Here is a 24,408-nt window from a genome sequence, read left to right as displayed (position 1 = left end):
GGATGCTCCCCTGGGACAGGTGCCAGTCAGTGTGACCCAGCCTCTAGGTGATCTGTGTGGTCTGGGTGCCTCCTGCCATCTCCCAAACACCATAATTAAGGCTTCCTTCCTTCTAAAGCAGGTTTAATTCACCAGCCTGCCAAGGCTCCCCTGCCTCCATCCAGAGGGGTGTTTGGGAGAAAAGAGGAAGACTTGTTGGATTAATGGGCTTGAGAGCCCCGAGGTTACAACTGAAGAAAAGCTCTAGCTGGTATGTGCCACAGACCTCCCATTCAGGGCTCATAATTCCACAAACCATCTGCATTGACTTTAAAGAAGGACATGATCTTGAGTAAGTTCCTTCTCTGCCCTGGGCCACAGTTTCCTCATTCCTCAAACAGGGATGATAAGGTCAGTGCAGGGAGGCTGACCAGTGCTGTTCAGCCAGGAGATTGAGAATAAGAAAAAGCACACTTTAAAGGAGTCTGGCAAACTCCTGTTCATCCTTCAAAAGCCAACTGAGCGTTTTACTTCCTCCAGGAACACTTCCTGGAGCCCCCTAACTTCTCCTTCTCTTGTATTCATCGTAGTCTCTGGTAACATGACCACCAGCCTGCCTAGTCTTCTTGACCTCTGGATTCCTCAAACATCTGTCTCTTTCTCTCCAGGACCCAGCACTGAGCCTAAGGCATATTAGGGCATCAGAAAATGTGTGTTGAACTGAGTCAAAAGGAATTCTTTCTGCAACGGAAGAAGTAGTGCAGAGGGTTCATGTTACAACTTTCGACTTTACAGTGGTGTGAAAGCAATACACATTCAGCTGAACATCAATAAGAGATACCAATACTTCATTATGAAACAAGCTTTGTGTTAGATGATTTTGCCCAACCGTAGGCTAATGTAAGTGTTTCAAGCACGTTTAAGGGAGACGGGGCTAAGCGATGATGTTCAGTAGGTTAGGTGTATTCAAAGTAGTTTTGGCTTAGTATATTTTCAACTTACGATGGGTTCGCTGGGATGTAACCGCATCATAGGTCGAGGAGCATCAGTAGTAATACTAGTGACCTTATCACTCTTGTTTGAAGAATGAGGAAACTGTGGCCCAGGGCAGAGAAGGAACTTGCTCAAGATCACACAGACTGTAAATGACATGGTAGCATTGGGACTTGAAACCAGACAAACTTGCTGACTGCAAGGGCTGGACTCCTCATAGTGCAGGGAGGCTGACCAGTGCAGGGAGGCTGACCAGTGCTGTTCAGCCAGGAGATTGAGAATAAGAGAACACTTTGATGGAGCAAGTGCTCCTTGCCAGGAACTGTTAAGAGCAAATTTGCATCAATGCACTTAATTGCATCAATGCACTTAACCCTGATGGCCTTGTGAGGTATATGTGTGAACAATTCCTAGTTTTACAGATTAAGATCCAGAGACTTGAGACGATTAAGAAATGCATCCAAGGGCGCAGTGGCTCACACCTATAATCCCAGCGCTTTGGGAGGCCGAGGCGGGTGGATCATGAGGTCAGGAGATCGAGATCATCCTGGCTAACACGGTGAAACCCCGTCTCTACTAAAAATACAAAAAATTAGTCGGGCGTGGTGGCAGGTGCCTGTAGTCCCAGCTACTCGGGAGGCTGAGGAAGGAGAATGGCGTGAACCCAGGAGGCAGAGTTTGCAGTGAGCCAAGATTGCGCCACTGCACTCCAGTCTGGGTGACAAAGCAAGACTCCGTCTCAAAAAAAAAAAAAAAAAAAAAAAAAAAAAAGCATCCTACATCATACCAAGAAGAGGCAAAACTTACATAGATTTATCCAGAGCCCATGCTCTTCACCATTGCATTTTCCCCAGGGATCTTGACTCCAATTTCAGATTTAGGAAGAAAGACAGCACACAGCTCAGTGTTATACTGTACTGTACTTGTAAGAGATTTATAAACAGAAATATGCCTCTACATCATGGCTCCCCTACCTCCCCAAATAAAAATAAAGAAAGAAATGGAAAGAAAAAATAAAAGGAAAAAGAATAGTGCTTCTAGAATCATTCTGGAGTACACGAATTTAGAATTTTGGAAAATTGACAGCATGACAGAGTAAACTGCAGGCGCCTGGCGGAACATGCTTGCTGTGCTGGGGATCAGCTGTGTGATCCTTCCCCTCTCCGGGCTTCAACTGTTTCCTCATCTTTCTTTCAGAGCCTTCTTGACAGTGTTTCCTTTTGGATTGGCAAGTATGGGACAGTTTATGTCAAGCACACAGTCTCTTTGTGCCCTCTACTGTTCAGTTATAGCACTGTCCGTGGCCTGGTTTGTTAAATTCACGTATGTTAAAGTAAGGGGATGGTGAGCCACAAAGTGCGTCCACAGAAGGCTACAATGTCACTAAGCAAAAGCCAGTCCTCTTCCATCCTAGCAAAGAGTCTAAAGTCCTGTTGATCCTGCCCACACAGTTTCAGTTATTTTCCTAAGTGCTTTTTCCTGAGTGCACTTGCACACACGCCCTCTACACCCACACCCAGTACCACCTGTGTTATTAGAGTTATCACATTGTATGGGAATTGCCAGCTGACACGTCTTTTTAAGCATGAGGCCTGGCGTTACTCACCTTGATAGTCTGTCCCTGCTCCGTAGGAGAGTGTGTGACATGTAGACCCTCTACTTAGTGCATGGAATGGAGAGAACAATGAATCAACAAAAGAAGAGATGGCAATCTGGAGAAAGGTTGGGGTAAAGAGTTGCAGTCAGAGGGGGAAGTTCTGAATTCAAAACTTTTTTTTTTTTTTTTTTTAAGGCAGGGTCTCACTCTGTCACCCAAGCTGGAGTGCAGTGGTGGAATCAGGGCTCACTGCAACCTCCACCTCCCAGGCTCGAGCAATCCTCCCACCTCAGCCTCCCAAGTAGCTGGGACCACAGGTGTGCGCCCCCATACCCAGCTAATTTTTTTGTATTTTTTGTGGAGATGAGGTATCACCATGTTGCCCAGGCTGGTTTCGAACTCCCTACCTCAGGTGATCCGCCTGCCTCAGCCTCCCAAAGTGCTAGGATTACAGGCGTGAGCCACCACGCCCAGCCTTGAGTTTGAAACTATTGCATCCCAGTTTCGGTAAGGTTCTCTCTGCCTGCAACATGTCCCAATTCCTTTGCCCAACTTCGCCTTCGTCACACCTCTCTTCCTTGGGGTGTCAGCTTAGGAACGATCCCTTTGGGAAGCCTTCTCTGATTCCCACTGGTCTGAGTGAGATCTGTTTTCATTTGCTTCCTCGCATCCTGAGGTTTTTCTACCAAAATACTTACCAAACTATATTCCAAGTCTGATTTAGCTGTCTTTCTCACTAGACTTGAATTTCCACAAAAGCAAGGACTAGGTCTAGCTTGCTCATCCTGGTACTCCCAGTGCTTACAAGGGTGCTTGTGTTCATCCTTTTATTTGTGGAATGAATATTACGTAGAACTAATATGAATGGGCTAACGAATTCCAAGATGGAAATGAAAATCACAGAAGGGACTCAGGGAGCATCTAGTCTTATCTCTTCATTTTACAGGTGAGGAAACCGAGACTTAAAGAGGGTATGACTGGACGAAGTTCCTAAAGCCTGTCAGTGGCAGAACTGGAATTAGTGAGTTATAACGGGGACTTTCTGGACTTTATTCGCTGTCTGATTTTTCTAAGGAATAAAGGTGTCTTAGGTTCTTGTTACTCAAAGTGTGAACGACAGACCATCAGCATTAACCACACCTGGGAATATGCTAAACTCTCAGGACCTACCCTAGACCAGGAGGGCAGCTATCTAGGCTTCTAAATCATTACAGTTCGCTGCAGGAAAGCCATCTGGTCAAGTGGAAAAGAAATCCTAGCCAATGTCTTGTGGCATTAAGTGCAGGCTATACACCAAAGGCCAAAAGTGTAGGCCCCTCACCTCTCAAAAGTTTCAGACAGTTTGGAAGTCCAGGGCCTGGCCTGATGGAGGATGATGGCCGAGATTCAGGTGAGCTGATGCTCTGAATAAAGAGGCCTCAAATAAAGAGGACCTCCCGGAAGCACAGCAAAAGCTGACTGGCACTCCTGATGCTGCACATTTCCAACCTGGTAGCTATTTCACTAAACAAATATTTTTATAAATGTATATTTATTTATACAAATAATTCCACCCACACTGCTCAAGGTGGTGGTGAAAGTAATATACACGTACCTGCTAGTGGCATTGTAAACTGCAGCCTGTTTGGAAAACACTACAACCACATGTAACAACAACTATAAAGTGATTTATCCCCTCAGACCAAGGAATGCCACTCACAGGAAACCATCCTAAGGAGATAATTCAACACAAGTGAAAAGTCACATGCGTGAGATGTTTATTAAAGTTAAAAGTGGAAAATACTAAATCAAAAGGGAATGGTTGAGCAAATTATGACATGGTATCTTCATGAAGACCATTCAACATTAATTATAATATAATTAATATGTCCCACTTCACCTGCTTGGGGTACAATAGTGATTAAGAACATGATCTGTGGGTTTTCAGTTCTGATTCTACCATTTATTGTATCACCTTGGACAAGTTTACTTAGCCTCAGTTTCCTTACGTGTAAAATGGGGATAATAGCAGTACTTATTTTATAGGATTGTTGTGAGGATTAAATTATTTAATTGTGTTCATTAAAGTGCCTGGAATAGTGCTTCTCTATAAATTTATATATATATATATATATATTTTTTTTTTTTTCTTTTTTGAGACGGAGTCTCTCTTTGTTGCCCAGGCTGGAGTGCAGTGGTGCGATCTTGGCTCACTGCAACTTCCACCTCGCAGGTTGAAGCGATTCCCCTGCCTCAGCCTCCCAAGTAGCTGGGACTACAGGCGTGTGCCACCACACCCGGCTTATTTTTTGTATTTTTAGCAGAGACAGGGTTTCACTGTGTTAGCCAGGATGGTTTCCATCTCCTGACCTTGTGATCTGCCTGCCTTGGCCTCCCAAAGTGCTGGGATTACAGGCAGAAGCCACTGCACGCAGCCTATATCATTTTTTTAAACAGTCAGATTAAATGGTTTGATAGTTGCATACCACCCGGTACAAGAATGCTTTTCTTTCGTCTTCAGAGTCTGACCTCCTGATAAGTCTTGGCCCTCCAGGCATATTTCCCAAGGACTCCTTTGAAGACTCAAGGAGAGAAAATAAGAGAATATCTTTAACTGGGCTCTACATTTCATTCTTTATGGCTCTTGTTGCTATGTTGTGTGGCCATTGAAACAGGTGACATGGGGACCCTCTGGAATTCTCCTTTTCCAGAATTATGCTCAAATGTGGTAACTTCACCCCATACATGCCTAGACTCCCGGATCTTTAGAGCTTACACAAATGTGTACACACACGCACAAACACACACATAGTGTATGCGGCCTTCTGCAAGTCTCTTCCTGAGTGTCCCTGAGTCCCAGTTGCTGAGCATGAATGAGATTCTTTCCTTCCTCTTTCAACCCCTTGGTCTGTTTGCAGTGACCTCTCTGGCTTGATAGTCGCGTACCACCTGGTACAAGAACGCTTTTTTCAGTGGATAACTACTTGGTCCAATGACAATAACAACTGCTGCTGGGCACGGTGGCTTACACCTGTAATCTCAGCACTTTGGGAGGCTGAGGTGGGAGGATTGCTTGAGCCCAGGAGTTCAAGACCAGCTTGGGTAACATAAAGAAACTCTTGTTTCTACAAAAAATGAAAATGTTAGCTGCGCCTGATGGTGTGCACCTGTGGTCCCAGCTACTCAGGAGACAAAGATGGGAGGATCACTTGAGCCCAGGAGGTCAAGGCTACAGTGAGCTATGATCGCACCACTGCACTCCAGCCTAGGAAACAGAGTGGGATCCTGTCTCAAAAAAACCAACAAACCAACCAACCCAGCTGCCATTCATTGAAAGCCCGAAGAGTGCCAGTTGTTTTGCTGCTGTGCCTTTACAAACATCCATCTTCAGAATGAACTTATGAAGGAGGTACTATTATTCCTATCTCACAGCTGGAGTCTCTGAAGTTCAGATACATTAAGGAGCTGGCTCAAGACTCACTACTCATATGTGAAATATCTGAGATTTTAACCTAAGCTTGTCTAACTCCACAGCCTACACTAAGAATCATGACCCTAAACTGCCTCCCTGTGTAGGGATATAAACAAGAAGTTTATAATAAATGGTAACTGAAAAAGTAAAAGCTAAGTTGCATTGCCACATGAATACAATTGTGTAAAAATATGTCGCATGTGGACAAACCCTTGAGAATATTTGCTGTGCAAGACTGATAGGATCATTACTGATTCTTTTCCTTTTGAGTAATTTCCTTTTATGACAGTTATATAGTGTTTTGGTTTTGGTTTTAGTTTGTTTTTGAGATGGAGTCTTGCTCTGTTTCCCAGGATGGAGCGCAGTGGCATGATCTTGGCTCCCTGCAACCTTTGCCTCCCTGATTCAAGTGATCCTCCTACCTCTGCCTCCCGAGTAGCTGGGACTACAGGCATGCACCACTACAGCTGGCTAATTTTTGTATTTTTAGTAGAGATGGGGTTTTGCTGTGTTGTCCAGTCTGGTCTCGAAATCCTGGTGTCCTGGCCTCAAGTGATCCGCCCACCTCGGCCTCCCAATGTGCTGGGATTACAGGTGTAAGCCACCTTGACCAGCCAGTTTATTTTTATTATTTTTTTACGGGGTCTTACTTTGTCACCCAGGCTGGGGTGCAGTGGCATGATCATGGCTCACTGCAACATTGACCCCTCTGGCTCAAGTGATCCTTCTGCTTCAGCTTCCTGTGTAGCTGGGACTACAGGCATGTGTACCACCACACCCAGATAATTAAACAAAAATGCTTCTTTTTTTTTAGAAATGGGGTTTCACAATGTTGCCCAGGCTGGTCTTGAATCCCTGAGCTCAAGCGATCCTCCTACCTCAGTCTCCCAAAGTGCTGGGGTTACAGGCATGAGCGACTGCACCTCGCTGTTACAGACTTTTTGCCATTTAAAAAAGCTACCCTCCACCTGCAAAAATTAACTTCCTCTGAAGTCGAATAGTTCTCAGCCTTGGTTGCACATGAGGATCATCTTGAGGGGCTTTTAAAAGATACCCAATGCCTGGGCTCCATCACAGATCAAGTAAATCAGACTCTCTAAGGGCTGGGCCCGGGGAGTGGTATTTTAAGAGAGTCTTCCCATTGGTTTTAGTATGCAACCAGGATTGGGAAAAAACTTCATGGAGAATCTTGGCCTGCCACCCTCCCTCTTCAGGAGAACCTAGCTGACCTATATTCTGCAACCTCGTGCTAATTAACTCAAGCTTTTCCCTCTGCGTTCAGGAAGGGGCTAGCAAGATGACTTTTTCTCTAGTCATTTTTGCAGAAAGGTACTAGCAGAACTTTTTGGGAGATAGAAATTTTCTATAGCTTGATTGTGGTGGTTACGTGACTGTACACCTTTGACAAAACTCCTTTAGCTGTATACTTAAAATTGGTGAAGTTTGTTATTTATACATTATACTTAATTGGGTTTTAAAAAGTTATGACTCTTGAAAAGGAAGAAATAAAACTTATTTGCAGATTATATGTTTTAATATGAAGAAAATGTGAAATTTATAAAGTATTTGATAAGTAAATTTAGCAAAGGAAGTGAATGCAAGGTCAATATACAAAATTCATTTGTACATGTATTATACACACTAGCAATAAAAAACTAGAAAATAAAATATTTTAAATACCATTTACATTTAAATACCATTTACAATACAAGAAGCCACAAAATATTTAGGAATAAATCTAATGAAAGATTTCAAAGACCAGTACACTGACAACCATCAAACATTGCTGAGAGAAAGTAAAGAAGACTAAAATAAATTGAGAGATAAATCATGTTCATGGATTGGAAGACACAATATTGATGAGATATTAATTTACTTTAAATTGATCTGCAGTTTTAATGCAAACTCAATAAAAATTTCAGCAAATTTTTTTAAAAAGTGGAATTGACAAGTTTATTTTAAAATATATGTGAAGCTGTGTGCAGTGGCTCATTCCTGTAATCCCAACATTTTGGGAGGCTGAGGTGGGAGGATTCTTGAGCCCAGGAGTTTGAGATCAGCCTGGGCAACAAAGTAGTACCTCATTTCCACACACAAAAAAAAGTAAAAAAATTAGCCAACCATAGTGGCACACACCTGTGGTCCCAGCTACATGGGAGGCTGAGGCAGGAGGATCCCTTGAGCCCAGTAGATTGAGGCTGCAGTGGGCTGTGTTCATGCCATTGCACTTCAGCATAGGTGACAGAGTGAGACCTTGTCTCAATAAATAAATAAATAAATAAATAAAATTTATGTGAAAGCAAAGGACCTAGAAGAGCCAAGGCAATAGAAGAAGATGAACAGCGGACTTCTAACATCTGATAACAACTTATAAAGCTATAGCAATTAAGATAGTTTGGTACGTGGATAAATGAGTAGACAAATGAAATAGAATAGAGAGTCCAGCAACGATACCAGCCATAAATGGTCATTGGATTTATGACAAATATCCTACAGCAAGTCAGTGGAGAAAGTGTCAACTTTTCACTAAATGGTGCTGGGTCAACTGGATATCCATAAAAAAAGAAAGAAGAAAGCTAGATCTTTCATACCATACACAAAAAGTCGTAATGACACATAGACATAAAAGGGATAAAATAGTGAAGATTCTAAAGGGCAACATAACAGGATATCCTCATGATCTTGAGGTAAGCAAAGATTTAAAAATAGAATACAAAGAAGTGTAAGTCATGAAGGAAAAGCTTGATAAGTTGGACTTCATTAAAATGGATAACTTCTGGCTGGGTGTGGTGGCACATGCCTGTAATTCCAGCACTTTGGGAGGCCAAGGTGAATGGATAACTTAAGGCCAGGAGTTCAAGACCAGCCCGGCCAACATTGCAAAATCCTGTCTCTACTAAAAATAGAAAAATGAGCCAGGCATGGTGGTGTACGCCTGTAATCCTGGCTACTTGGGAGGCTGAAGAATGAGAATTGCTTGAGCCGGGGGCGGAGGTTGCAGTGAGCAGAGATTGTGCCACTGCACTGCAGCTTGGGTAACAGAGCGAGACCCTGTCTCAATAAATAAATAAATAAATAAATAAATACATAAATAAATAAATAAAAATTATAAAATAAAATATAATGAATAACCTCTTATAGTTAAAGAGAAGGAATAAGTTCTAGTATTTGATAGTAAGTAGGGAAATTATAGTTAACAGTAGTTTCTTGTATAGTTTTCAGAATAGCTAGAAGAATTGTAATGTTCCCAACGGGAAGGAAAGATAAATATTTGATGTGATGGGTATCCTAATTACACTGGTTTGATCATATCACATTGTGTGCAGGTATGAAAATATCATATGTACCCTCAGAACATGTACAACTACTACATATCAATAAAAATAGATAAGTAAAATGAATAACTTCCATTCATCAAAAGGCACAATTAACAGAGTGAAAAGGCAAGCCACAGACTGATAAGGGCTATTAGCAATACACATATATCCGACAGAGGACTCATAATCAGAATATATAAAGAACTCTTACAAATCATTAGGAATACCATTTAATTCAAAAATAGGCCAAAAACTGTAAAGATTACTTCACAGAGGAGGACATCCAAATAGTTAATAAGCAAATGAAAAAGTGTTCAACATCATTATACATTAGGCTAAGCAATTTAAAAGCACATAATATCTCCCCCATTACTTGTCATTAAAAGCATTATAATATCTAGTGTTGGCAATATATAGAACAAACGGGGATCCTTAATGCCTTAATGGTGGATACAGCCATTTTGGTCAATTATTGGACAGCATTTACTAAAGTTTAGCAAAAATAAATCTTATGTCCAAACAATGTCACATGACAAATACCCAAGACAAAGAGTTCTAATGTTTGGCAAAATACATGTATTTGAACATTCTTAGCTGCATCATTTATAAGAGCCAAACTGGAAACAATGCAAATATCCATTAACAGTAGAGACAAAAGATAAACTGTGATATGCTCATCAATGGAATACTACATATCAATGAAAAAGGACAAACTCCTGCTATGCACAATAAAGAGGACCGATCTCACAGATGAGCAAAAGAAGCTAGACATGAAAGTGTACATGATCTCTGATTTCACTTATACGAGGTTCAAAAACAGGCAAAACAGATAAATGGTAAGGAAAGGCAAAATAGTGTCTATCTTCAGCAGTTTTTAATTGGGAAAAAAGCCTTTGGGAGGGCTGGATATATTCTTTATCTTGATTGGGATGGTCATGTCAAGGGTATATAGAGTATAAACAAACATTCACTGAGCTGTGTTGTTAATGTTAGTGCACATATATATATATGTTATGTCTAAAAAAATTCAAATCCGTGTGTGTGTATAACAGCCTCTTTTCCTTTTCCTTCTCCTCCTCCTCCTCCTTCTTCCTGTGTGTGTGTGTATATGTGTGCCTCTAGAGTCTGAAAGTATTAGTTGTACATATTTAATCATCTTAATTCTACTTCCTTGTGTGTTAATTTTCTTTCTTGATATTGGTGCTCTTCTCTGATGTTGACTTTCCTTAAATATTTGGCTACTCCTGGCTGCCTACTCTTCTTTGACTTTAGAAATCTCCGTTAAGCTTATGATTATTGTAGATATGGTCCAAGTAAATGCCTCCCATCATCATGGGGGAGGACAGGCTGCGTGTTGGTAGTTGTTCTCTGGTATGAGGATTCCTTGTCTTCTACCCCTTGAATTTTCTAGGAACCTGGGACCTCCGTATCTATACTCAGCACTTCCACCTGGGAGAGATGCTGCTCTCTGTCTCTCATGGCACATGAAGGAGAAAGAAGGGTTGCAGGTCCAGCAGCTTCTCAAAGTGGTTCTCAAATCTTGGTCTCCGAATCAGCTGCATCAGCACCACCAGGGAACTTATTAGAAATGCAAATTCTCAGGCTCCACCACAGACCAGCTGGATCAGAAACTCCGGGCTGGGGCACAGCAATCTGTGCTTTAACCATCCCTTCAGGTGATACTGATGCCCATTCAAGTCTGAGAACCACTGTCAGAGACTGTGCCCCAGTTAATTTCCCGGAAAATCACTCCTCCTCCTCCTTGATCCTTTTTCGCAGCAGAAATTCTTGTATTTCCAGCAAAGGCTCCTTTATTCCTGTTTCTCCTTCAGTCCATTCCTATCTGTTCTCTATCATTCAGAAACTCCTCATCATTTCCGGTGGGTTGGTAGCAATCGTTCTTGCTTTCTAGACTTCTAATGAGTTAAAACATTTTTTAATTGGTAAAATTCATGTAGTATAAAGTTTACCACCTTAAGCACTTAAGTGTATGGTTTAATAATGTCAAGTACATTCACATTGTTGTGCAGCCATCACCAATAACCATCCACAGAACTTTCATCTTGCAAAACTGAAACTATATACCTATTAAACAACAATGCATCATCTAATAGATTTTTAAAAAGCATATGAAATGGAATGTGTTGGGGGTGGGGATTTACAGTTACTGGATGCATATGCTCTGCATACCATCTTTTCTTATTTATTTATTTTTTGTAGAGATGGGCATCTCACTATGTTGCTCAAGCTGGTCTTGAACTCTGGCCTCAAGCATTTATCCTGCCTCAGCCTCCCAAAGCACTGGGATTATAGGTGCGAGCCACCATGTCTGGCCCGTTTTTCTTTATTTTATTGTGGTAAAATACTCATAACATAACATTTACTAGTGTAACCGTTTGTAAGTTATAGTCCAATGGCATTGAGTTCATTCACTTTGTGGTGCCACCATCACCACTAACCACTACCCATCTCCAGAACCTTATCATCCCAAACTAAAATTCTGTACCCATTAAACAACATTTCCTCATTCCCCAACTTCCATCAACCCTAGGCAACCACCATTCTACTTTCTGTCTCCATGAACTTGACTACTCACATAAGTGGAATCATATAATATTTGTCCTTTTGCGACTGCCTTATTTCACTTAGCATGTTTTCAAGGTTCATCCATGTTGAAGCACGTGTCAGAATTTCCTTCTCTTTTAAGGCTGAATACTTTTCCATTTATGAATATAGCATGTTTTCTTTATTTATTCATCTGTTAATAGGCACTCGGGTTGCTTCTATTTTTTGGGTATTGTGAATGGTGCTGCTATGAACATGTTGTATCAATATATCTTTCTTCTTTCAATTCTTTTGGGAATATAGCCAAAAGTGGAATTGTTGGATCATATGGCAATTCTGTTTTTAATTCCTTGAGGGAGTGCTGTACTATGTTCCATTGCACCTGCATCATTTTGCATTCCCACCAGCAATGCACAGGGGTTCTCATTTCTCCACATCCTTTTCCTAACGTGTCATTTTCTGGGTTTAAAACAATATCCATTCTAATGGGTGTGAAGTGATATCTCATTGTGATTTTGGTTTGTATTTTCCTAATAATTAGTAATGTTTAGGAGCATTTCATGTCCTTATTGGCTATTGATATATCTTCTTTGGAGAAACGTCTATTCTAGCACTTTGCCTATTTTTGAATTGGGTTGTTTTGTTGTTGTTGAGTTTTATGAGTTCTCTATAAATTCTGGATATTAATGCCTTATCAGATGTGTGATTTGCGGATATTTTATCCCATTGTCTGAGTTGCCTTTTTACTCTGTTGAGAGTGTCTTTCAATGCACAAAAGTTTTTCATTTTGACAAAGCCCAATTTGTCTATTTTGGCTTTTGTTGCCTGTGCCTTTTATGTCTTATCCAAGAAACCATTACCAAATCCAATGTCATGAAGCTTTTCTCCAACGTTTTCTTCTGTAGATGTCATCTCAATCCAACCCCTAACAGCAGTTTTCAAGTGTCCACTAGTTAAATCTCAATAATATCTAGCTTTTCCCACCCCCATCCTGCCCCTACCATAGCATAAATGTTGAAAACCTGGCAATTTTGCTGTCAGCTCAGGGTATAGATAGGGTGCTCTCTGATGAAGGGCTAAGACAAGCTGGGCTGAGGTCAGAAATCTGGATGGCCTTGATCTTATTAACCCTGATCATGCCAAAAGGTCATGGGAATAGCAGAAAAGGCAGAGCTGTTGGAATCAGTTGGTTCTTGCTCAAAATCTTTGTTTACACCCACTTGCTGTCACTATTAGCTGGGGGGTCTTGGGCAAGTTCTATAACCTCTTTGGGCTTCAGTTTTGGTTTTATTTTTAATCTTTAAAATGAGGATAGTAACACCTACCTTCAGGTGTAGTTTTGAGAATGAGAGATAATGCATGGTCAGGCTCCCAGAAGCTGGGAGCTCTACTTATATTAATTACATCATGTGAGATATGGTTGTTACCCAGTACATCCGCTCTGCTTGGCCTCTAGCCTGCGAGCATCTCCCCAGGCCAGGCTCGTACATTTTCATCTCTGGATCCCAACACTTGATCCTCAGTCTGGCACATGGTAGGACCTCACTAGACATTTGCCAAGTGATTGATTTGGAGGTTAAAAAAAAATCCCTTGCATTCTGCCTGAAAGCCACATTACTGTAATGGGACACAGGTTTGGAGTTGAGTATGAGAACTCAATTGAAACGTGTTCTACCTCTTGGAATGTATTTTGTTCCACATTATGGATACCAAAGAATGCCTGAGTTTCCCTCTTTCCTCTTCATTTCTGCTGTTAATTTTTACTTTCCAAATGAAATGAGTCTTATGTCTAAGAATTTTAGAAGGAATTTTGGTGGGAGTGAAACTGGGTACCCAAATGTTCCGATCTTAGCACTGAAAGTCCAGGAAACCCCTCCGTCCTAGGCTTTCTGTCAGTACAGTTGGCCATTCTCAAAAGACTAATGGAAGCTAGCTGGCAGATACATTAACTACAAGATGGAGATTTTTTGGAATCCCCTTTGAAGGGGTTTGATTTGATAGGTTCTGTATGGTTCTGGTCAGTTCCATTGAATTTGCTACTTCAGGAAGTATGGAACAGATTAGATTTTCATTCTGGTTTCATTCAGATTTTTATTCTCTGTACAAAGTAATCCCATTGGCTCTTTATTATTATTAGTTAAGACCTTTATTAACAGGTGCTTGCAGTTTGTTGACTTTTTTGAAAACATCAAGTTGTAAACTTTTATTACAAATTAAAAATGAGGCCGGGCACGGTGGCTCAAGCCTGTAATCCCAGCACTTTGGGAGGCTGAGGCGGGTGGATCACGAGGTCAGGAGATCGAGACCATCCTGGCTAACATGGTGAAACCCCATCTGTACTAAAAATACAAAAACTAGCCGGGCGTGGTGGCGGGCACCTGTAGTCCCAGCTACTCGGAGGCTGAGGCGGGAGAATGGCGTGAACCTGGGAGGCGGAGCTTGCAGTGAGCCGAGATCGCGCCACTGCACTCCAGCCTGGGTGACACAGCGAGACTCCGTCTCACAAACAAACAAACAAACAAACAAACAAATTAAAAATGAAGTTATTAAAAATCTCAACCTGACCAGACAGGAAACAATTTAAAAACCTTTAAAGGCATATTGAGAAAAAAAAACAGGCTTAAAAAAAAAACCACATTTGTTATGACCAAAAAGACACATCTTTAGGTAAAAATAATAAAAACCCCATGCTGCTTAGATAATACAGATAGTTCTATTTATCTGGTCAACGGGCAAAAAGCAAGCACTTAAGGTCTTCAGCTGCAATCTTTTGTTCATTTCCTATTGCTGGAATTTGATATTTCTTCTTGTTGGATGACTAAACTGGGTGATGGTAGAGATGGTAAGTCGGCATTTACTCAGCCCCGCCCTGCTCAGCCTCGGGAGCTGACGAATTCTCAGCTGGCAGATGGGCTGCTTTTGTCTCTTTGCCATCTTGTGGTTTAGGGTTTTCTTTTCTTTTCTGTTTTTCTTTTTCTTTTGAGACAGATCCTCGCTCTTGTCCCCCAGGCAGGAATGCGATGGCGCGACCTCTGCTCACTGCAACCTCTACCTCCCGAGTTCAGGCGATTCTCCTACCTCAGCCTTGAGAGTAGCTGGGACTACATACAGGGGCCTGTCACCATGCCTGGCTAATTTTTGTATTTTTAGTAGAGACAGGGTTTCACCATATTGGCCAGGCTGGTCTCGAATTCCTGACCCCAGGTCATCCACCCACCTCGGCCTCCCAAAGTGCTGGGATTACAGGCGTGAGCCACCACGCCCGGTCTGTTTAGGGTTTTCTGGGCGTCTGCATCTGTAATTGAAGTTGCGGCGGTACCGACGTTGAGGTGGCTGCTGACCTTGGGTCTCACCTCTTTGATTTTCTTTATCCTCTTCATTGCTGTCCTCTCTAGGCTGTCTTTGGCAAGGAGGGCCCCTGCAGAATCGTGGTTTATGTCCCTGATACATACTCTGCCGCATCGATCTACCTTGTTCTCCGGCACCCTGGTTGTCAGCATTCTCCATCACTTCTCCCTGCACAGGAGGGTTGGAATACCGTGGCCCACGCCCATAGGGTCTCCGCATCTAGGAAGGTGGGAACCTTCGCCTGCGGTAGGGCCAGCGTGGTGGGGCCTGGCCTTCGGGGGCACTCTCCTATCCCTCGTTCTTTCCCCCACTCTCACTATTCCTGTAATTTTGCTGGTAATTGGGTGGAGGACTCCTATGACGTGGATAGCATCTATAAGAGTTACGGTCTGCTGCATATTTACTACCTTGAACTGGAACACCACCAGGACCTATAATACGTGCTGCCTCCGCACCCTTTTCTCCTTCAACAAAATCAGACTCCACAGTCTCTCCATCTCCTACACTGCGAAGGTACCTCCTGGGGTTTATTCTTCTTTTTGGCAGTCTGGGGTACAAATATATCTTCCTTAATGTCATTCCTGTATGAAACCATATCCGTTCCTTATGTTGAACCATTTTACTGTTTCCAAAACCTTAGTTGCGGTGACCTGCTTGTCCCCGCCGGCAGGTGCCGCTGATGTGAAGCCGCCTGGGCCACCGCTTCCTGCGCCGCTGCCCATAGTGCCTGGTGTTGTGTCACCCGCGCTGAGGGCGGGGACGGCGGGCAGCTGCTAGGTCTCGGCCTTGCTGCTGAAGGTTGCGGCGATGGTGACTGGGGCCGGCTGCGGCAGCTGCGGCTCCTCCCGGGGTGTGATGGTAACTAGCGCCGGAGGCGGCGGTGGGGGCTGCTCAGGGATCTCTGGGGTCCACTCTCCGCTCAGGCTACCGATTGAACTCTTGGCTCTCTTAAAAAGTTAGTGTGGCCGGGCGCGGTAGCTCACCCCTGTAATCCCAGCACTTTGGGAGGCCGAGGCGGGTGGATCGCCTGAGGTCAGGAGTTTGAGACCAGCCTGACCAACGCGGTGAAACCACGTCTCTACTAAAAAAAAAAAAATGGCTGGGCGTAGAAGCTTGCGCCTGTAATCCCAGCTACTCGGGAGGCTGAGGCACTCGGGAGGCTGAGGCAGGAGAATCGCTTGAACCTGGGAGGCCGAGGTTGCAGTGAGCCAAGATGGCGCCACTGCACGCCAGCCTGGACGACAAGAACGAGACTCCGTCTCCAAAAAAAAAAAAAGGTTAGTGTGCAGTCGTTTTGGACATGCTGAAGTGACTAAAATTGAGACTGAGAAAAATAAGTGTATTAATCGTGGATCATAGCTCTTTTTCTAAACCTATTTTTGGACTGCCTTTTGCTCTAATAAAAAACAGGCTTACTTGGTGAAGTATTTGTTCAAAGACAGGTCTTTATGAGTAATCTTTGGAGGAAGATGAAGTGGGTTAATTTTACTTTAAAAGCTCTGTGGGATGCCAAAGCTGGTAGGATGTGCGAAAAGATGGGCTTATGGTATTTTAAAAATCAATTTGAAAAGAGTTGTGACTCGTATTTCTCATCCCAGTTAATATTCCTGAGTTTGAATTTTGTGAAAGATCGTTACAACGACTTAACTGAAACATGATCAGGCAGGTATTTCATATTCTGGTACATCCTTTATGATCATTCACTGGCTGACAGACTTCACATGTCGTTTCCCTGGGTCCAGGAACCTCCCTGCTGTTGTCAGCCTCCACTAAAAAATTTCAGTGTAAAATATAGACCTGATCCAGTCATGTTCCTGCTTAAAAATCCTTACTAGCTCTCCCACTTCTCCTAGAATAAATAAAGTCCAAAGACATTCCAGGCTTGCAAGAGCTGATCGTCAGTTGATCTGGTAAGCTTATTTTCTGGTTTTTTCACATCCTTTTTTTTTCTTTTTTTGAGACAGAATTTCCCTCTGTCGCTCAGGCTGGAGTGTAATCCCGTGATCTCAGCTCATTGCAGCCTCCGCCTCCAGGTTCAAGTGATTCTGGTGCCTTAGCCTCCTGAGTAGCTGGGACTATAGGCGCATGCCATCGAACCCAGCTAATTTTTGGATTTTTAGTAGAGACGGGGTTTCACCATGTTGGCCAGGCTGGTCTTGAACTCCTGGCCTCATGTGGTCTGCTTGCCTCAGCCTCTCAGAGTGCTGAGATTACAGGTATGAGCCACCACACCTGGACACACATCCTCTACTTCCTCTTTTTCTTTCTTTCTCTTTTTAAAATTAAGGTGAAATTCAATAACATAGAATTAACCACTTAAACAAGCAATTTGTGACGTTTAGTACATTTACAATGTTGTGCAACTGATACTACTATCTAGTTGCAGAGCACTTTCACCACCCCAGAAGGAAACCCTGTACCATGAAGCAGTCACTCCACATTCTCTACTCCCTTAGCCCTTGGCAACCACCAATCTGCTTTCTGTCTCTATGGATTTGCCTATTCTGGATATTTCATATACATGGAATAATAATAATATTTGACCTTTTGTCTGGCTTCTTTCACTTAACATAATGTTTTCAAGGTTCATCCACATGGTCACATTTATGAGAACTTTATTCCTTTTTATGGCTGAGTAATATTCTGTTGTATGGATATATCATACAACTTGTTTATCCATTCATCCATTCATGGACATTGGGTTGTTTCTACCTTTTGGCCATTGTGAATGGTGTATGCATATCCATGTATACCGATCTTCAATCCTTTTGGGTATAAACCTGCAAATGGAGTTACGGGGGTGCACAGTAATTCTGTTTCACATTTTGAAGAACCATCAAACCATTTCCCCTCCTTTCTCTTGTGTTCCAATAATACAGTACATTCAAGACAATTTTTGTCAAAGCACAATGATACGACGTCTTTAATTATAACAGGCTGTATAAGTACCCAAGGGCAAGGACTGTGTCATCTGTGAATCTCCAGCATCTGGCACACGGCTGCACAAAGGTGCTCAATAAATGTTTGTGGGATTGGATGGGTTACAGACAGCTTTATCCTTAGGGAAGATATGGTGTATGTAAGGCTTTGAATATGAGAAGAGCTAAGTGTGGGTAGGGGTAGGTAAGGCAGAAAAGACCTTGCCAACTCCTTTGAACAAAGGGAAAGGAAAAAGGTATGGTAGAACTAGTTCCCCTTAGACCTGGCTTCTCTTGCTGGCTTGCCTTTGATGAACTTATTGTAAATCTCTGGGAAGTTAAATTCCCCTCTGTCAATGAGAAGATTGAATATTTTAATGATATTTAATGTTTTTGTTTGCTTTAAGTTGTGGAAATATTCCCCGCCCCTCCCTTCCCCCCAACCCCAATATGAAGTCACAAATGAAAGATCAGTGTGGTTGGAGTGTGCGTTTGAGGGAAGGGAAGAGTGCAGGGCAGGGCATGGACCTGGCTCAACACCCTTCCTCTTTGTAGCCCCAAGGACCTTGGCAGGACTCCAAGACTCCAAGGTCCTGGCATTTTCTGAGCCCCCATCAATAGCCTACAAAGCTTCCATTCTAAAAAGATTAAGAAAGCATTAACAAACACAAGTACATATTATTGTACAAAAAAGTATTTTTCCAAGTAGTAGAGGGGTCTTTGAGGATTTACATAGCAACTTAAACAAGAAAAGAACCAAAAGGTCTTTCTAAAAAAATTATAGTGAGTAGTACCCTTGGCTGAAAAGGCAGTTTCCAACCCCCTCCTCAACTCCTTACACTTAAAAAGAAAAGATGTAGGGCAGATTACTTGAACAGAATTGTCAAACATTTTTATTTTCCTAGCTGAACGGATTCCTGCACCATGAGAGCATTTCCTCTGAAAATGTCCTGCTCTAAACCAAAGCTGAACATGTGAGTGGGCAGGTCGAGTCTTGTCTATATATTCCAGGTTTCCTTTTCTTTCTCTCTGTCTGCCTGGCTCTCTCTCTCCTGGTGAAATGACTTGGAATTATGACATCTACACTCTACTCTCACGTTGTCTTTTCTTTCTAGTTCTTTGCTTCTGAATTAATCTGAAAGATTAGGGCTTAGCCGAGTCCTCCAGATAACTTCCTGACACGCCAATTGTGTTGGCAAGCCTCACTGGTCCCTCAACAATGATCATTGCTGACACTTGACTTCCTTTGGTCCTGTTCAATTCTTTATTTCCACTGAAGCTCATTTGTAGGCAGCCCTTCTGCCCGAACTTCAAAATCTTCTATTTGTTCAGGTTGAGAGAAATTATTCAGGCAATGAGAGCGAGAGATGGTTTACACGGATGTCTGACTGAACCAAAACCACGTTGTTCTTATCATTATCGTTCCCACTTGCTGTCGTAGAAGTGTAGTTTAAGCCATGATAACCACAAACATTATTCATATTCTACCATTAGCCCTCTCATTCACTTTTTGTGAGACTTCCTGAAATTCCAGAATTTCTCCTAAAAGGGAGTTCCTATGCAATGGCTGCCTCTTTTTGTATTAGAGCCGTGTTATAAACATAGAAAGGAATTTCAATTTTAATATAATATTCCTCCGATTTTCCTTCCTTAATGTTGACTTTCACTTCAAAATGGGCATAAATGTAAGCACTGTAATATTTTCATCATTTCTTTAAATGCAGTTTTTGAAAGGAACTTACAGTTTTCCGGAGGATGCCCACAGGATAATCCCTCTTGCTCCCCCATGATGCTGTTGGACTACTGGAGAATCGAATGCTGTAATCCTTTACATAGCACTTAAAAAATGATTTAGAAAAGCTAAAGTCTGCCTTGAAAACCTCAGAACTTGTCTTAGAAATCTTGCCTCAATCGGCTTCCAAAGTGTAATGTAACATGATTATTTTCTTTTGGGGAAACCTGTGAAACAGGTCTTGGAGCTCCATTTAATGTGTCAGAGTTTTAATTGATTCTTTGCCGTGTCTGTCCACCCCATAATAGCAGCGCTAAGCGCAGGACGTGTTTTACAGGAATAGTCACCCCGAGCTTAGCTTGTTGTCACATAGCAGGCAGACAATTTCACAATGAAAATAAATCTGCTTCATGCCCTGAGAATTTCTTCCTGATGAAGTGTTCTTTGCTGATGTTGAGAGTGTGATCATTGATATCCGCCAGTTAACACTGATGTGATGTGGTTCCAGGGAAAACGTTGCTTTTCCTTGCCAGTTCTAGAAAAACAGTTTGGTTGACAAGAGGGGTACCATGGAACTCCGATCCTTGAGTTCATTTACTTTTCTCTTGCTTCTTGGACCACAAGATAGGAGTGATTCCCATGCCCTTATTATAATCTCATATAAAGTACCTTCACATATGTTATCTTACTTGATCCTCATGATAACATTGTAAGGAGGGCAGATCAGGTATCATTATCCCCACTTTACAAACCAGAAAACTGAAGTTCCAAGAAATTTGTAACCTACTCAAGGAACCACAGATAATAAGTGGCCCAGAAAGGACTAAAAAGTAGATGCTCTTTTTCGTAATTACCATTTTCCTTGGAGAGCAGCCGAGACTGCTCCACCAAGAGCTTGCTACAGCAGAACCTCCCTACCCACATTCATTCATTCATTCATTCATTCATTCAACAAACACTTGTAGTGAGTATGAATTTTGGGGTTCAGAATTCAGGTCTGTAAAACAAAGTTAGTTCTCTCTCTCTCTCTCTTTGTCTCTCTCTCTCTGTCTCTTTCTTTCTAGACGGAGTCTCGCTCTGTCACCTAGGCTGGAGTGCAGCGGCGCTATCTCAGCTCACTGCAATCTCTGCCTCCTGGGTTCAAGTGATTCTCCTGCCTCAGCCTCCTGAGTAGCTGGGACTACAGGTGCACACCACCACACCCGGCTAATTTTTGTTTTTTTTAGTAGGGACGGGGTTTCACCATATTGGTCAGGCTGGTCTCGAACTCCTAACCATGTGATCCACCTGCCTCGGCCTCCCAAAGTGCTGGGGGTACAGGCATGAGCCACTGCACCTGGTCATATTTTTCTGTAACTTTAATTAAACTCTTTCTTGGGCACTCATTCCTCCTGATGGCAGAAACTTAGTCAACTCCAGGTTTTCTCATGCAGCTTAGGGATCTGCCCCTCTTCCCTTTCACCCTAGGTTTGTATATAAGTTCAAGCCGTTGAGTATGTGTGTGTTTGTGTGAGAGAGAGAGTAAGAGTGAGACAGAGACAGAGACAGAAACAGACACAGAGAACATCTGTTAATGACTCGTAATATCCCAAATTTATTTACCTAGCATGTTTCAGATTCCTGTTGGGTGGGGGTACACAGAGATGAGCAGCAGCATCCCTTCCTTAAAATGTTCAGTCTAGTGAGAGAAGAAGAGAAAGGAGAGTTTGGCCTTACAGTGGAATGCAGGCTAAGAGAGATCCCATGATCAAAACCAATGCAGTAGGGCTTGACTGATTGAAAGATGTGTAAGGTGACACTTGTACCTTCCTCAAAGATCTAAGCAAAGACTGTATGATTCTACAATTTCCCTGTTACCCAAGCTATTTGGTGTTCACAACATCGGGTAACTTATCAGAGCTCAGATTCAACTGGAAAGCCAAAAGAAACTTAATAATAAAACAATTATAATTTTGTATCTATGATCTCATTGGACCTTCTCTACCTCTGTGAGAACTAAAAAGGTTATTCCTCTGAGGCCTATACAAAATTAGCATTACTCAGTGGCCTCTTCTAGGCACCATTGCATGCTGAGAAATGGCAATCTGGCATTGCAAAATAATTTGAACTTTTACTTCTGTCTCTTAAAAAGGACTGAAGAGAGTATATCATTACATAAACTCTCTCCTCTTTCTTCTTTTCTCTTTCCTTTCTCCTCCCTTTCCCTTCCTATTTGTTCTGTCTCTCATCTATCAACCATCCATTCATCCAATCACCTGTCTCACACCCAGCTTCTCTTTCCCCAGTCCAAACTCACAGTCCAAATCTTTCAAGCTAACTTGGTTTTAAAAAAATAAACATTCCTATTTCAGTTTCCTCTAAAATTCTTTTTTTCTTTTTCTTTTCTTTTTCTTTCTTTTCTTCTTTTTTTTCTTTTTTCTTTTTTTTTTTGAGACAGAATCTCACTCTGTCATCCAACCTGGAGTGCAGTGGCACTATCTCGGGTCACTGCAACCTCCGCCTCTCAGGTTCAAGTCATTCTCCTGCCTCAGCCTCCTGAGTAGCTGAGATTACAGGTGCCCACCATCACACCCAGCTAATTTTTGTATTTTTAGTAGAGATGGGATTTCACCATGTTGGCCAGGTTGAACTCCTGACCTCAGGTGATCTGCCTGCCTCAGCCTCCCAAAGTGCTGGGATTACAGGCGTAAGCCACTGCTCCCAGCTCTTCTTTTTCTTCTCCTTCTCCTTCTCCTTCCCCTTTCCCTTTCCTTTCCCCAAGGAAAGACAGAACTTTCCTTGGTGGATAGAGAAGGAGAAGAGGTATGACTACAGTGTTTGCAAGTGTATCATTTTAGTCTCTCTCCAATCATTTTACAGATGGGAAAACTGAGGCCCAGAGAATAAAATAAACTGCCCAAAGTCACACAGCTGGTAAGTGACCGGACTGTGATTTAAATCTGGATCTCTGACACAAAGTTCTGTGTTCTTTCTACTCACAAGTGGAGTACATTCCTGGTTTCTACATAATATAAACAAGAGGAAAATTCACATAACTGATTTCTCCCCAACCCAAAGCAGTAAAGGAGAAGTCAGTTAATGAAAAAAAAAATACATAAAGCCTAATATGAGAACCATGATTTTGGTTCTTGGTTTGGAGAAGGTGATGGCCACCTGCTGCCAGAAACGAGGCATGAACCAAGAGAGGCAGTGAGATGAAGGGAGCTGAGGGCACTGGATTTCTTGTTTTGATTCGTTTGTGTTTTTTTCTTTTTCTTTTTTTTGAGACAGGGTCTGGCTCTGTTGCCCAGGCTGGAGTGCAGTGGTGCGATCTCGGCTCACTGCAACTTCTGCCTCCCAGTTTCAAGCGATTCTCGTGCCTTGGCCTCCGAAGTAGCTGGGATTACAGGCACGCGCTACCACACCTGGCTAATTTTTGTATTTTTAGTACACTGTGTTGGCCAGCCTGGCCTTGAACTCCTGACCTCAGGTGATCCACCCGCTTTGGCCTCCCAAAGTGCTGGGATTACAGGTGTGAACTACTGCATCCGGCCTGTTTTTTTCTTTTAGATTCAGGGGGTACATGTGTAGGTTTGTTACCTGGATATATTGTATGATGCTGAGGTTTGGACTTCTAATGATTCAGGTAGTGAACATAGTACCCAATAGGTAGGTTTTCAACCCTTCCTCCCCTCCCCTTCCCTTTTTTGGAATCCCCATGTTTATTGTTTCCATCTTTGTGCTTGAGTGTACCCAAAGGGCATTGAGTTTTAACAGTACTGGAATCATGGGTCCCAATAGTCTAGTGAGTTAAGTGTTCCAAGCCAGTGGGAAACTTGAGAGATCTGGGTTACTGATGAAGAAAAACATATCTATACCTGTCAAGCAGTGAGAATAGAAAGCCCCCAGGACTATTTTCTGATTTCAAAATAATACATAGACCTTATTAACTATTGAAATACAAAAGTGTATAGCAGAAAGTAAATAGCTCCTCTAACACCCCAACCCACGTACCAATGAAGGTCATAAGAAATCTTCCATATTTTTTTCCTGTACAAATACAGATACTTCTGGACTTACAATGGGGGTATGTGCCAGTAAACCCATAATAAGTTGAAAACGCAGTAAGTTGAAAATGCGTTTAATACACCTAACCTACTGAGCATCATAGCTTAGCCTAGCCTAACTTAAACATGCTCAGGACACTTACATAGCCTATAGTTGGGCAAAATCATTTATGACATGGTTTGGATCTGCTTCCCTGCCCAAATTGCATGTCAAATTATAATCCCCAATGTTGGAGTTGGGGCCTGATAGGAAGTGATTGGATCATGGAGCTAAATTCTCATGAATGGTTTAGCACCATCCCCCCTTGGTGTTGTATATTGAGAGAGTTCTTGTGAGATCTGGTTGTTTAAAAGTGAGTGGCCCTTCCCCCTCTCTCCCCTCTCTCTTCCTGCTGCTCTGGCCATGTGACATGCAGGCTCCACTTTTGCCTTCCACCATGATTGTAAGTTTCCTGATGCTTC

The 24,408-nt window shown here is 42.4% G+C and overlaps 1 pseudogene; it reads right to left on the bottom strand.

Moving 5' to 3' along the window:
* Nucleotides 1-14,498: 14,498 nt before the first annotated feature.
* On the bottom strand, nucleotides 14,499-16,169 carry LOC106993663 (Y-box-binding protein 1 pseudogene; annotated as a pseudogene).
* Between the last annotated feature and the right edge of the window lie 8,239 nt (nucleotides 16,170-24,408).

This window comes from Macaca mulatta, chromosome 15 (assembly GCF_049350105.2).
Source record: "Macaca mulatta isolate MMU2019108-1 chromosome 15, T2T-MMU8v2.0, whole genome shotgun sequence".
NCBI lineage: Eukaryota > Metazoa > Chordata > Mammalia > Primates > Cercopithecidae > Macaca > Macaca mulatta.
This window is presented reverse-complemented; position numbering and strand designations above follow the sequence as displayed.